The following is a 13098-nucleotide window of genomic DNA, read 5'->3' on the forward strand; positions in this document are numbered from 1 at the left end:
ATCCTGGGCCCAACTCTTTTCCTGATCTACATTAATGATCTTCCAAATCACATCCTTACATCATTTGTAGACATTTATGCTGACGACACTACCATTTATGGTAGCACATCTAAGACAGTAAACGACCAAGTTCTCTCCAATTCTCTCTCCTCTGATCTTGAGCATGTAGTACAATGGGGAAAGGAGTGGCTGGTTACTTTTAATGCATCTAAAACCAAGCTTCTCTCTTTACATCATCAACATTCTGATCCCCATCTGGCATCAATTGAAATGAATGGCTCTCGTCTTCAGGAGGCCTCAAGTTTTGACAAGCTTCTGGGCTTGACCATTACTCCTGATCTTAAATGGAACACGTATATCAAATCTGTTGCCAAGGCCGCTGGAAAAATGGTGGGATCTTTCTATCGATCCAATAGATATCTCACTGCTGATGCAATTCTCTATTTATATAAGAGCCAGGTACGTCCAAGGATGGAATACTGTTGCCACATCTTGGCAGGAGCTGCTAGAAAGGACTTGTCCTGCCTTGATAGAGTTCAAAATAGACTTCGTAGCCTCGTAGGAGATGTCCTTTTCTCTTCCTTGCAACCTCTATCTCACAGAAGAGATGTTGCGAGTTTGTCTCTGATGTATCGTTATTTTCATAGAAAGTGTTCGACTGAGCTTCAATCTATGGTCCCCCCTCGCAAAACTTTCACAAGAAACACTCGTCTAGCTGTAAACACTATCAATAATTCCCCCCACTCTTTATCTGTGCCTAAACCTAAACGTAGATTCCATGAACAAAGCTTTTTTATTAGAACTGCACGCCTGTGAAATTGTCTTCCGTTTTCCTGCTTTCCGGCTGACTACAATATGGTTGTCTTCAAGTCTAACGTAAATAAGTTCTTGATGAGCCGTTCCATATAAGTTATCAAATTTAACAAATTTTCATTACTAATGATTATTATATTGTCCAATTTCTACTGTACACTCTTTAACCCTTATCCTTGAGTGGCCTATTGGCCTTGATAATGTGGTGATACCTATGAAAAAAAAAAAAGAAAAAGTCCAATGTGAACAAGTTCTAATTGAATCGTCCCCCTAAGTAATCCAAGTTACAAAATTCCCACTGTTTACGATGCTAAAATCACAATGACTAATGTATACCTATTAACCCTTATCCTTGAGTGGCCTCTGGGCCTTGATAAGTGGTGACACCCATGTTAAAAAAAAAAAAAAAAAAAAAATATGCTTGAAATATATCAGAGAGACGTCACCATAAAAAAGGGTTTTAAATTATGAAACTGATTTGAGTTTAGCTTTGCCATTTCTGCAACTATTTAAAAACATTTAAGACCATCATAGATCACAGATGCAAGGGAAGTAATTCAGTCATGAATTATAGAGTTGTTCCCCGTTTATTGTAAACCGCTAAAAGTATTTTTTTAAATTATTTGTGAGCTTTAAGAATTTCTTAGAACATATGCATGTTATTTGGTAATTTATGTTTGTTGGAACTGATAGCCGGTTATAGTTTCTTTTCTCTGTATAAGCCAAATAGAGTAAAAAAAAAAAAAAAAAAAAAAAAACGGATTAGAATTGACCTTGGTTTTATGAAAATAAGGTAATTGTTTATTTTCTAGGTACGTGAAAAAAGAATAGACGATGCTCAAAATGTATAAACATTTTACCCCCCCCCCTCCCTTTACTTAAAAATTGACCAAAAATCAGGAAATTAACCAATTTTAATGAAATTTTCAGTATTTATCAAATAATGATCCCAGAATATAATGAACTCATTATTCTTATTTGAATCTTAGTGAAAATGTATTATTTTGTTTAAACAATAAACACCTTTACTAAAGTTATGGTTTAATAAAGTAAGTAATAATAATTAAAAAAATGAATGAATTTAAGTTTTGTAAACAAAAATAAAGCATCATAAATTGTCACAATAAAAATAATTTTTCCAGAAACATCAAAGTCCGTATTAACGAAAATTGATATAACTCGAAGAAAAATTAATTTCTCGAACTACTGATATTATCATTGAATTAAGCATTGTTTATTTAATATTTTCACACAAAAAAAAATATAATTGCAAAACATATTTCCTGTTTTTTAAGATTACATTTTTAGCGTAATTTTTATATGTAAGATTCTAATATTTTCCTTGCATGAATAAATGTAGAATCTTCAGCGTATCATAATTTTTATATAATCTTGAAAAACAGAACAAAAAATGTTTAATTTAAAACAGGAACACACAAAAATTAATTAAATTAAAATATGGTAAAAATTATACAAACGTTCACGATAGGAATGCATGGGTGCACAGACGAGAAAAAAAATAGTCGAATTTGCACCCTTTACCTCTCTTCAAACACCTGATCTTATTTTTAGACAGCCTTGTAACTTTCTGACATTTTGGGTTTCGATAAAATCCCTGCTGGACGACTTCATTTGTTTTGTTTGTGTGAAGCCAGAATCTCTTGTTCTTGGGGGCTAATTAAGCTATTGTTTTGTACAAAGAAGGACGTTTTAAAAAATTTATTTAATTCGATATCTTAGGACTTTACTAATTATCTTTGAAATAGTCCCAGAAAACTAATATTTATCTTTCAAGGGATTTTTAAATTTGCCGCCCTAAAGAAAACAACACTACAACTTTATTTTAAAACTTCTATTGAAAAAAATCAATGCAACTAACTTGATTATGTAATAGAGCTGACAACTCTTTTTTACAATGAATTTACTTAATTTCCTATATATATTGTACATGTGTATATATAAATAGATATATGTAAATATATATTGTATGTGTGTAAATAAATATACATGTAAATATATGTATATGTTGTCCTTATATATATATATATATATATATATATATATATATATATATATATATATAGCAGGACCTGTTTACCGGCACTGCCTAGTGGAAATATGACCCAAAGCCAGAACAGCTACGGTGCAACCCTCTCGCTGAAAACAAACAAATACCAATGATTGGCTAGTGCATTATCGTATATAAGTCCCATAAAGTACTGACTATGGATAAATAGTTAAATAATATTAATACAGAGATATGGTGGCGATTGCTAGTGGTAGCCATTATTGGTTCAAGAAAATTGAACAAGCTTCACACGCCTCCCTGCAGTGAGTTAGTCCACATTATATTGTACTGTAAAGAACCTATTGTTGATTTAATGAAACAATTTTTATATAATGGATTGAATTTAAGTTTAAAATGCAAAAAGTCAAGATCGCCCTTGCAATTTAGTGGGCAGTGACTTTTTTACCTTCCTACTTCATCTGTATCATAGAAGACATGTTGCGAATCTATCTTTTCTCTATCATTATTTTCATGGCAGGTGCTCGACTGAGCTCCAATGAATGGTCCCTACTCTTAAATTGCTCGCAACAAATACTTGCCTCAATATAACAACCGATAACTACTTATCTCACTTTCTATCTGCACCTAAAACCAAACTAAAATTCCATGAGCAGAGTTTCTTTCCTAGAGCTGTCCGTCTGTGGAATGCAATACCATGTGTCTGCTTCCTGGCTCACTATAATATAGCAATCTTCAAAATCTAATGTGAATAAATTCCTATTGAGCCGTCCTCTTAGATAATCTAGCCCTACAAATGTTCCACCCTGACTGATCTTGTTGTCTCTCAATCTACCAAACACTTCTTGTTGTCTCTCAATATACCTAACACTTTTTGTTGTCTCTCAATCTACCTAACACTTCTTGTTATCTCTCAATCTACTTAACACTTTTTGTTGTCTCTACATCTACCTAACACTTTTTGTTGTCTCTCAATCTACCAAACACTTCTTGTTGTCTCTCAATATACCTAACACTTTTTGGTGTCTCTCAATCTACCTAACACATTTTTTTGTCTTTCAATCTACTTAACACTTTTTGTTGTCTCTCAATCTACCTAACACTTTTTGTTGTCTCGCAATCTACTTAACACTTTTTGTTGTCTCTCAATCTATGTAACACTTTTTGTTGTCTCTCAATCTACCTAACACTTCTTGTTGTCTCTCAACCTACTTAACACTTTTTGTTGTCTCTCAATCTACCTAACACTTCTGATTGTCTCTCAATCTACATAACACTTCTTGTTGTCTCTCAATCTACCTAACACTTCTTGTTGTCTCTCAATCTACTTAACACTTTTTGTTGTCTCTCAATCTACCTAACACTTCTTGTTGTCTCTCAATCTACCTAACACTTCTTGTTGTCTCTCAATCTACTTAACACTTTTTGTTGTCTCTCAATCTACCTAACACTTCTTGTTGTCTCTCAATCTATATAACACTTCTTGTTGTCTCTCAATCTACCTAACACTTCTTGTTGTCTCTCAATATACCTAACACTTCTTGTTGTCTCTAAATCTACCTAACATTCTTGTTGTTTCTCAATCTACCTAACACTTCTTGTTGTCTCTCAATCTATGTAAGACTTTTTGTTGTCTCTCAATCTACCTAACACTTCTTGTTGTCTCTCAATCTACCTAACACTTCTTGTTGTCTCTCAATCTGCCTAACACTTCTTGTTGTCTCTCAATCTACATAACACTTCTTGTTGTCTCTCAATCTACATAACACTTCTTATTGTCTCTCAATCTACACAACACTTCTTGTTGTCTCTCAATCTACCTAACACTTCTTGTTGTCTCTCAATCTACCTAACACTTCTTGTTGTCTCTAAATCTATGTAACATTTTTTGTTGTCTCTCAATCTACTTAACACTTTTTGCTGTCTCTCAATCTACACAACACTTCTTGTTGTCTCTAAATCTACCTAACACTTCTTGTTGTCTCTCAATCTACCTAACACTTCTTGTTGTCTCTCAATCTACTTAACACTTTTTGTTGTCTCTCAATCTACCTAACACTTCTTGTTGTCTCTCAATCTACCTAACACTTCTTGTTGTCTCTCAATCTACCTAACACTTCTTGTTGTCTCTCAATATACCTAACACTTCTTGTTGTCTCTAAATCTACCTAACACTTCTTGTTGTTTCTCAATCTACCTAACACTTCTTGTTGTCTCTCAATCTATGTAAGACTTTTTGTTGTCTCTCAATCTACCTAACACTTCTTGTTGTCTCTCAATCTACCTAACACTTCTTGTTGTCTCTCAATCTGCCTAACACTTCTTGTTGTCTCTCAATCTACATAACACTTCTTGTTGTCTCTCAATCTACCTAACACTTCTTGTTGTCTCTCAATCTACTTAACACTTTTTGTTGTCTCTCAATCTACCTAACACTTCTTGTTGTCTCTCAATCTACATAACACTTCTTATTGTCTCTCAATCTACACAACACTTCTTGTTGTCTCTCAATCTACCTAACACTTCTTGTTGTCTCTCAATCTACCTAACACTTCTTGTTGTCTCTAAATCTATGTAACATTTTTTGTTGTCTCTCAATCTACTTAACACTTTTTGCTGTCTCTCAATCTACACAACACTTCTTGTTGTCTCTAAATCTACCTAACACTTCCTGTTGTCTCTCAATCTACCTAACACTTCTTGTTGTCTCTCAATCTACCTAACACTTCTTGTTGTCTCTCAATCTACCTAATACTTCTTGTTGTCTCTCAATCTACCTAACACTTCTTGTTGTCTCTCAATCTATCTAATACTTCTTGTTGTCTCTCAATCTATGTGACATTTTTTGTTGTCTCTCAATCTACTTAACACTTTTTGTTGTCTCTCAATCTACACAACACTTCTTGTTGTCTCTAAATCTACCTAACACTTTTTGTTGTCTCTCAATCTACCTAATACTTTTTGTTGTCTCTCAATCTACCATACACTTCTTGTTGTCTCTCAATCTACCTAACACTTCTTGTTGTCTCTCAATATACCTAACACTTTTTGTTGTCTCTCAATCTATGTAACATTTTTTTGTTGTCTCTCAATCTACCTAACACTTCTTGTTGTCTCTCAATCTACATAACACTTCTTGTTGTCTCTCAATCTACCTAACACTTCTTGTTGTCTCTCAATCTACCTAACACTTCTTGTTGTCTCTCAATCTACCTAACACTTCTTGTTGACTCTCAATCTACCTAACACTTCTTGTTGTCTCTCAATCTACCTAACACTTCATGTTGTCTCTCAATCTACTTAGACTTTCTGTGTCTCTCAATCTACCTAACACTTTTTGTTGTCTCTCAATCTATGTAACATTTTTTGTTGTCTCTCAATCTACCTAACACTTCTTGTTGTCTCTCAATCTACTTAGACTTTCTGTTGTCTCTCAATCTATGTAACATTTTTTGTTGTCTCTCAATCTACTTAACACTTCTTGTTGTCTCTCAATCTATGTAACATTTTTTGCTGTCTCTCAATCTACATAACAATTTTAGTTGTCTCTCAATCTACCTAACACTTCTTGTTGTCTCTCAATCTACTTAACACTTTTTATAGTCTCTCAATCTACTTAACACTTTTTGTAGTTTCTCAATCTATGTTAACCCTTTTTGTTGTCTCTCAATCTACCTAACTCTTTTAGTTGTCTCTCAATCTATGTAACATTTTTGTTGTCTGTCAATATACCTAACACTTTTTCTTGTCTCTCAATCTACCTAACACTTTTTGTTGTCTGTCAATATACCTAACACTTTTTGTTGTCTCTCAACCTACCTAACACTTTTTATTGTCTCTCAATCTACCTAACACATTTTGTTGTCTCTCAATCTACCTAACACTTCTTGTTGTCTCTCAATCTACCTAACACTTCTTGTTGTCTCTCAATCTACCTAACACTTCTTGTTGTCTCTCAATCTACTTAACATTTTTTGTTGACTCTCAATCTACCTAACACTTTTTGTTGTCTCTCAATCTACATAACACTTCTTGTTGTCTCTCAATCCACCCAACATTTTTTGTTTTCTCTCAATCTACCTAACACTTCCAGCTTATTCTACAGTGCTATCTGTGCCTTGACAAGTAAAAATAAATCATAACTTAATTGTACTCTAAACAGAAACATTCATTTTGGACACATCTCTGTATCATCAAAGAACCTAATGTTGATTTTAAATGCCAGGTCCCTTTACTTGTGCAGTGTTAAAACTTCTTACATACACTTGTGATGTTAGGCTTTATAAGGGTGTTAACTTTGGTCAACATTGGACTGTTCCTTCTTTAATCTTTTTTTTTCAGTTATCGATTTTCGATACTTATTGGAAGGATTCCCATACAAAACATATCTGAGAACACTCCCAGGCACATGAAGTATATTTGTGCAATATCTAAAAAAAAATCGATTCAGTTGTTTCGGCGTCTATAGGGAATTAACTTACACACAGACACAAAGTGTCTTTTATATATAAGTAGATATACATAAGGTCTCCTTTCAATCTTGAGATATAATGGGGGCAGTGTCTGGGAGGATGGTTATTTGACAACAGAACAGATATTACACTATCAACACTCATCACTGAGCATTAAAATATAGTCCAATAGCGCAATCAATAGTATAGTTGAGCTTCATATTAACAGATAGCAAATGTTCATTAGTAATAGATAAAACAAGCCAAACTAGTAATACCTGGTGTTGCATTAAACCTGGCAGGTTAAGCCAGCTTTCCCTGAAGGAGGACGTTCGTTTACAGTGAATATCAAATTCACAGGCGGTCCCTAATGGCATGTATATTTCGGTCATAGGAAAATGACATATAACGCCTCGCAGTTCTGAATAGTCACCCATTTGGTATTGGTCAGGTTCCACTAGATAAGCATTATGTAAAATAAGGAAAATTATTCCAAACTTTCAACTTATTCCTTCCATGCAACGCATTGTTTTATGTGTTTTTTTTTTGTTTTCATTTGTTTTATTTATCTAATTATTGTTTTTTTTTTTTTTTCATTTTCTACTTCCTGGCATATCCATCCCAGGGCGAGTTCATGAGACTGGGACTTTTAATAAGTGCAAGACTAGATCTCACCAACTACTTCAAAGCACTCACAAGTATACTGCTATTGGCGTAGAATGATCAAGAAGTTACCTCCCTTGAATAAGATTATCTTCCTTGAATCAGTGCTTAGTCAAGGGGAGAATTTACTCTTCTACTTTCTAGAAAGTAAGATAAATTTATTTTGGTTCTAAACACTTGAAATTTTAGATGTAGGTTACCTGGACATGAGTCAAACGTTTTGATATATATATATATATATATATATATATATATATATATATATATATATATATATATATATATATATATATATATATATATATATACACTTAGATTGTTGAATTTTATTTATTTTAAAAAATGTTTTAGCGATTGATTTTTTTTCTTTTTTATTTCGCTCCCTGAGCGTTAAGAAAGGACTTATTTGCCCTTTGTTTACATTTTTCTTCGCCCAAATTTTTAGGAGGTTTTTATTTTTTTTACTTTTTAAAATTTTATTTAAATATTAATTATTTTCTTAATTAATAATTACTATGTGCATAAAAGTAAGTAAGTAAGTATATATATATATATATATATATATATATATATATATATATATATATATATATATATATATATATATACTAGCAAAAGTACCCGTCGTTGACTGGGTTCAAAAACAGCCTACAGAAAGTGGACTCTGATTTATGAAAGTATGATAGCTTATGAAAAGGAGGGATTGTAAAGAGATAGCTTCGAATTAGATAAACCCCATAATTTATTATACCATACCTGTTCACACTGAAACACTTATCACAATATTCTGTGGATCTATATTAAAAAACCTTGTTAAACTTTGTGACATATTTCCATTCTATGGAGGTCAGGCGCGAACGAACACCCCATAATTTTATTATACCATATTTCTTCAAACTGAAACATAATTATCAAAGTATACTTACGCAGATAAATATGAAAAGTCTTTATTAAAGTTTGTGCCTATTTCCATTCTATGGAGGCCAGGCGCGAACGCAGGCCCCATAATTTTATTATACCATCCCTATTTAAGTTAAAACATACTTATCAAAGTATTCTTATGTACATCGATATCAAAAACACTTGTAAACGTTTTTTTTTTAAATTTTTAAATTTTTTATTTCCATACTTTGTGGACCAGGCGCTACGCAGACCCCACAATTTTAATGAATCATCATTATGCCAGATCAAACATACCCATTCCTGTGTCTCGATACATCTTCTATCATTATATGTGATCAGTTTTCCATAATAGTCAACCATACAGGAGCCTATTCGTGACCAGAAACACACACACACAGACGTTTAGCTTTATATTATAGATATATATATATGCACATAAAGTTATAAAAAGTACATTAGGGCCTGAGTAAAGCCGGGCTGAACTGCTAGTAATTTATATATGAAAAGTAAAATTACTTTTATGATTTTATATGAAAATTAATGTGAATAAACATAATATCTGTTATTTCTGACAAAAAGTGTTTATTAGTGATTACGCACGATACTGATAGAGGTTTATTAAAATAAAATCATGTTTTAAATAATGTTTCTTGACCAATCAGAAGAGAGTTTAAGAAGTTCGGAATGTGAGCAATGGAAAGAAATGTGATTGGTCCTTAATTAATTGCAATTCTACCTTCGTCAATGTGTATATCAAGAGTCGATCACAAGAATTGTTTATTTTGTAAGATTGAGTTACAAAGACTATTTCGCACGATATAAATAACATTCAACATAAAATAATTCTTCTGTAAATTAAAAGGAAGTAACAAAACTACCCGATGTTGCCTGGGATTCTGACTAAGACAAAAACAAAAAAGCTCAAAACTTCTTTTTTTTCCCACACTACTTTTAAACATATACGGCATAATCACATTGACACATCGGTTCTCACCAGATCACCGAAGTTAAGCAATGTTGAGCCTGGCCAGTATCAGATGGGTGACCATTTGGAAATTCTAGGCACTGTATGTGCTCTCTGGTCATCTCGGCATTGTTTCCAGTCATTCTGTAATTCAACTTTTAAACATATCCTTCCCTCCAATTGCCTTGATGTAGACTATCTCAAACTACATAGAGAGCCGATATTCAACATAATTCTATGAATTAAAAGGAAGTAGAATGACTACCAAGTGTTGGCTGGGATTCTGCTTACAAAAATAGTTCAAAGCTTCCTTTTCTCTGGTCTTTTTTTTTTTAAACATACTCCAACCTACATAATTGTTATGTGCCAGTCCTAGGAGGTCCACCCTCCAAGACTTTGCCTACTCTCTCTCTCTCTGAGAAAGGATTAATTTATTGCTAATTGCTAATTGCTTGAGGCGCCCTTACTGAGGAATGCCGACAGAGCCGTTTAGGCACTTTTTGCAGGTCAGAGTGCCCCTCCTCAGGGGCGCTGACTACTCAATCCCATTTTCCAACCTAGATTTCACAGTTCTTGCAGTGGGAGAGAAATAAATACCACCCCCTACACACCTCCTCCGAAAAAATCAGCTCAGCCAGGAGGTCAGGAGGTCCCTATCCTAATTGCAGTCAGTCACTGAGTCCCAAGAGAAGATACCAGCAGCAGCAGCAACAAATCTCATTCCCCTTTCAGAGCAACCCTCAAATTATTAGAATGTGATTCAGTCTTTCACACCTTGTTGACTGCTTCATACACCCGACTCCAGCTCTCCTTTTCAGTTCCTATTCTGACTCTTACAGTTCCAGTTCCGGCTCCCACTCCTTCGGCTCCTGCTCCCTCTTGCAGTTTCCAGCTCCTTTTCTAGTTCCAGCTGCTCTGACTCCAGCATCTCATGCTCCAGCAATTTTCAGTGGCTCCTTCTAGCTACATCTGTTTTCTGCACCAGCCCATTCAGCAGTTTCTACTGATAGCCTTTTACTCTGTTCCAGAGCCCGTTTACACCCAGCTCCCTATTCAAGTTCCTAGCAGCATCCGACATCCTGTTCCAGTACCCACCAACATCTGGCCCTCTGTTCCAGTGACTGCTAATTCCCAGTTCCAGGATCCAGCTCTTTCCTGCAAACTTCCGTCGACTCAGCCCTTGACCACATCTACTCAGACTGGACCTACGTGAGGCATCTCATCATGCCTCCGGGATGTCCAAACCAATCTCTGATGATGTAATTCCATGCTATCCAGCATCCAGCTCTACATCTCCAGTTCCCAGCCTCTTGTCTATCTAACGTCTGCTTCTTTTTAAATACAATATTTCAAACTCTCCATATACGGCATAATCACATTGACACACTGGTTCCCGCTGGATCACAGAAGTTAAGCAACGTTGAACCTGGTCAGTACTAAATGGGTGACCACTTGGGTCTTCCAGGTGCTGTATGTGCTCTCCGCTTATCTCGGCATTGTTTCCAATCGTCATGGACTTTTCCTTGCCACTGGACCCAAACAGTGCTGATTCAGGAAAGGCGTGGTTGATGATTGCGCAACACTTGCCCACAATTACACAAGCAGCTTTCCCTAGAGGGGGTATCCTTTGTCATTCGAGACTGAATGGAGGCATCAGAAACTCCCCAACCTTGCTGCTTCCAGAATCTTCATCGATCGTCTTTCTCTGGTTCCTCTACATTTTGCTCATGTATTTACGGCGAAATAAATACAGTTGTTTTACAATTGCGTTTGTCCTTTTTGCCATTTTTGTATTTTGCCTTGTGTCTACTTTCTTAGTTGTATGCTCGATCGACATCCAACCGATCTCGGCACGTTGGAATAAAGTTATTAATATCCAAAATACGATAAATTTCTCAGCATTTCTTTTGTTAACGTCAGGCCCAGAAATAAACATAGAAATATTACCACACACGTGACAAAGTTTTTGTTTTGTTTCATAAATTTACAAAAAAAAAAAAAAAAAAAAAACTATTACAGTTACTTAGCACGTAAAATTGGGACCAATTAGTAAATCAGCGGTAACATGTTTTTTTTTTTTTTCCATGAAAGAAAAGGCGATCCCTAGAGACGATTAAGAAGTATTTTTTACCACCAGATCTGGCTTGGACAAAACAATAAATTGAAAAGCGCGCGCGCACACACACACACACACACACACACACACACACACACACACACACACACACACACACACACACGTGCACTTTAGTTAAGTATATCAATTCAGTCAATTGTGTAACTTATTTAATGTGAAATTTATATTTTAATTTGCTTATGATTTTTTTTATTGAACACGTGTTTATAAGGTTAATATTTAAGAAAAAATATTTAAGTATCTATTATTATGTAAAAGTGTATGTAAAAGTGATTTTATAATAATGCATACGCAATCTGCATAAATTAAAATATCATGTTTAAGCGTATTGTACGGGCTGCCAGCTAGTGAGAGAAAAAAAAGAAGCTAAATATAAAAATAGAGAAATTAAAAATAAAAAAGTATATATTCTTGTTTTAGAAACGTTAAATTTTCACTTTGGAAGCATGTCAAGAACAAGTAAGACGATTGTATTATTTGGATTAATCGGACTAAAGTTTTCATTGTGAGTGTTATTTGCGCAACGTTTCGGTCGCTATAACCTCCAACCTTCTTCGGGCGTATATGTCGCTATGTTTGGTAAAAGAAAGGGAGAGGGTTTAGATTTTTCCTTTACCATATCAAATAACAATCACGATGAGAACATTAATCCTATTAAACCAAATAATAAAAACAATCATCGTTTATGTAAAAAATTCAGAACTGTAAGAAAGGCATTTGTTTTGGACAGCGTAACTATTTGTTACAGAATGCGGGCGTGCATATGTTAGCAGCAGCGGCAGCAGCAGCTAAGCAGATGACTGAGCCGGCTGCACGATGTGGCTGCAACGATAAAAAAAGACACGTGTTTAGAGAGAGGGGAGCCGTATTCAAAAAGTATTGGAGACAGGTTCGAGACACGAAAGAGAGCGACAGGGAAAGACGTGCCATAGGCATGGCCGGACATGGACAGAGTACCACATGTTCGACACGGCAGAGTTAAGCACATTTGATAAGAATTTCTGTAATTTTATGAATCCTGTAGAATTGAGTACCTGGACGGCGTTTACGAATGCAGTAAAATTCTTCTTGGAAAAAAATGAAGACGCCCAACTACAAAGAGCTTGCTAAAACATTGCTCATAAGTAGGGCCGTGACAACA

At 34.7% G+C, this 13098-nt stretch overlaps 1 pseudogene; it reads left to right on the plus strand.

Moving 5' to 3' along the window:
• The first annotated feature begins 9813 nt into the window (after nucleotides 1-9813).
• On the plus strand, nucleotides 9814-9930 carry LOC145301570 (5S ribosomal RNA; annotated as a pseudogene).
• Nucleotides 9931-13098: the final 3168 nt, after the last annotated feature.

Source organism: Euprymna scolopes, chromosome 18, assembly GCF_053919585.1.
Source record: "Euprymna scolopes isolate OS-2025 chromosome 18, ASM5391958v1, whole genome shotgun sequence".
Taxonomy (NCBI): Eukaryota; Metazoa; Mollusca; class Cephalopoda; order Sepiida; family Sepiolidae; genus Euprymna; species Euprymna scolopes.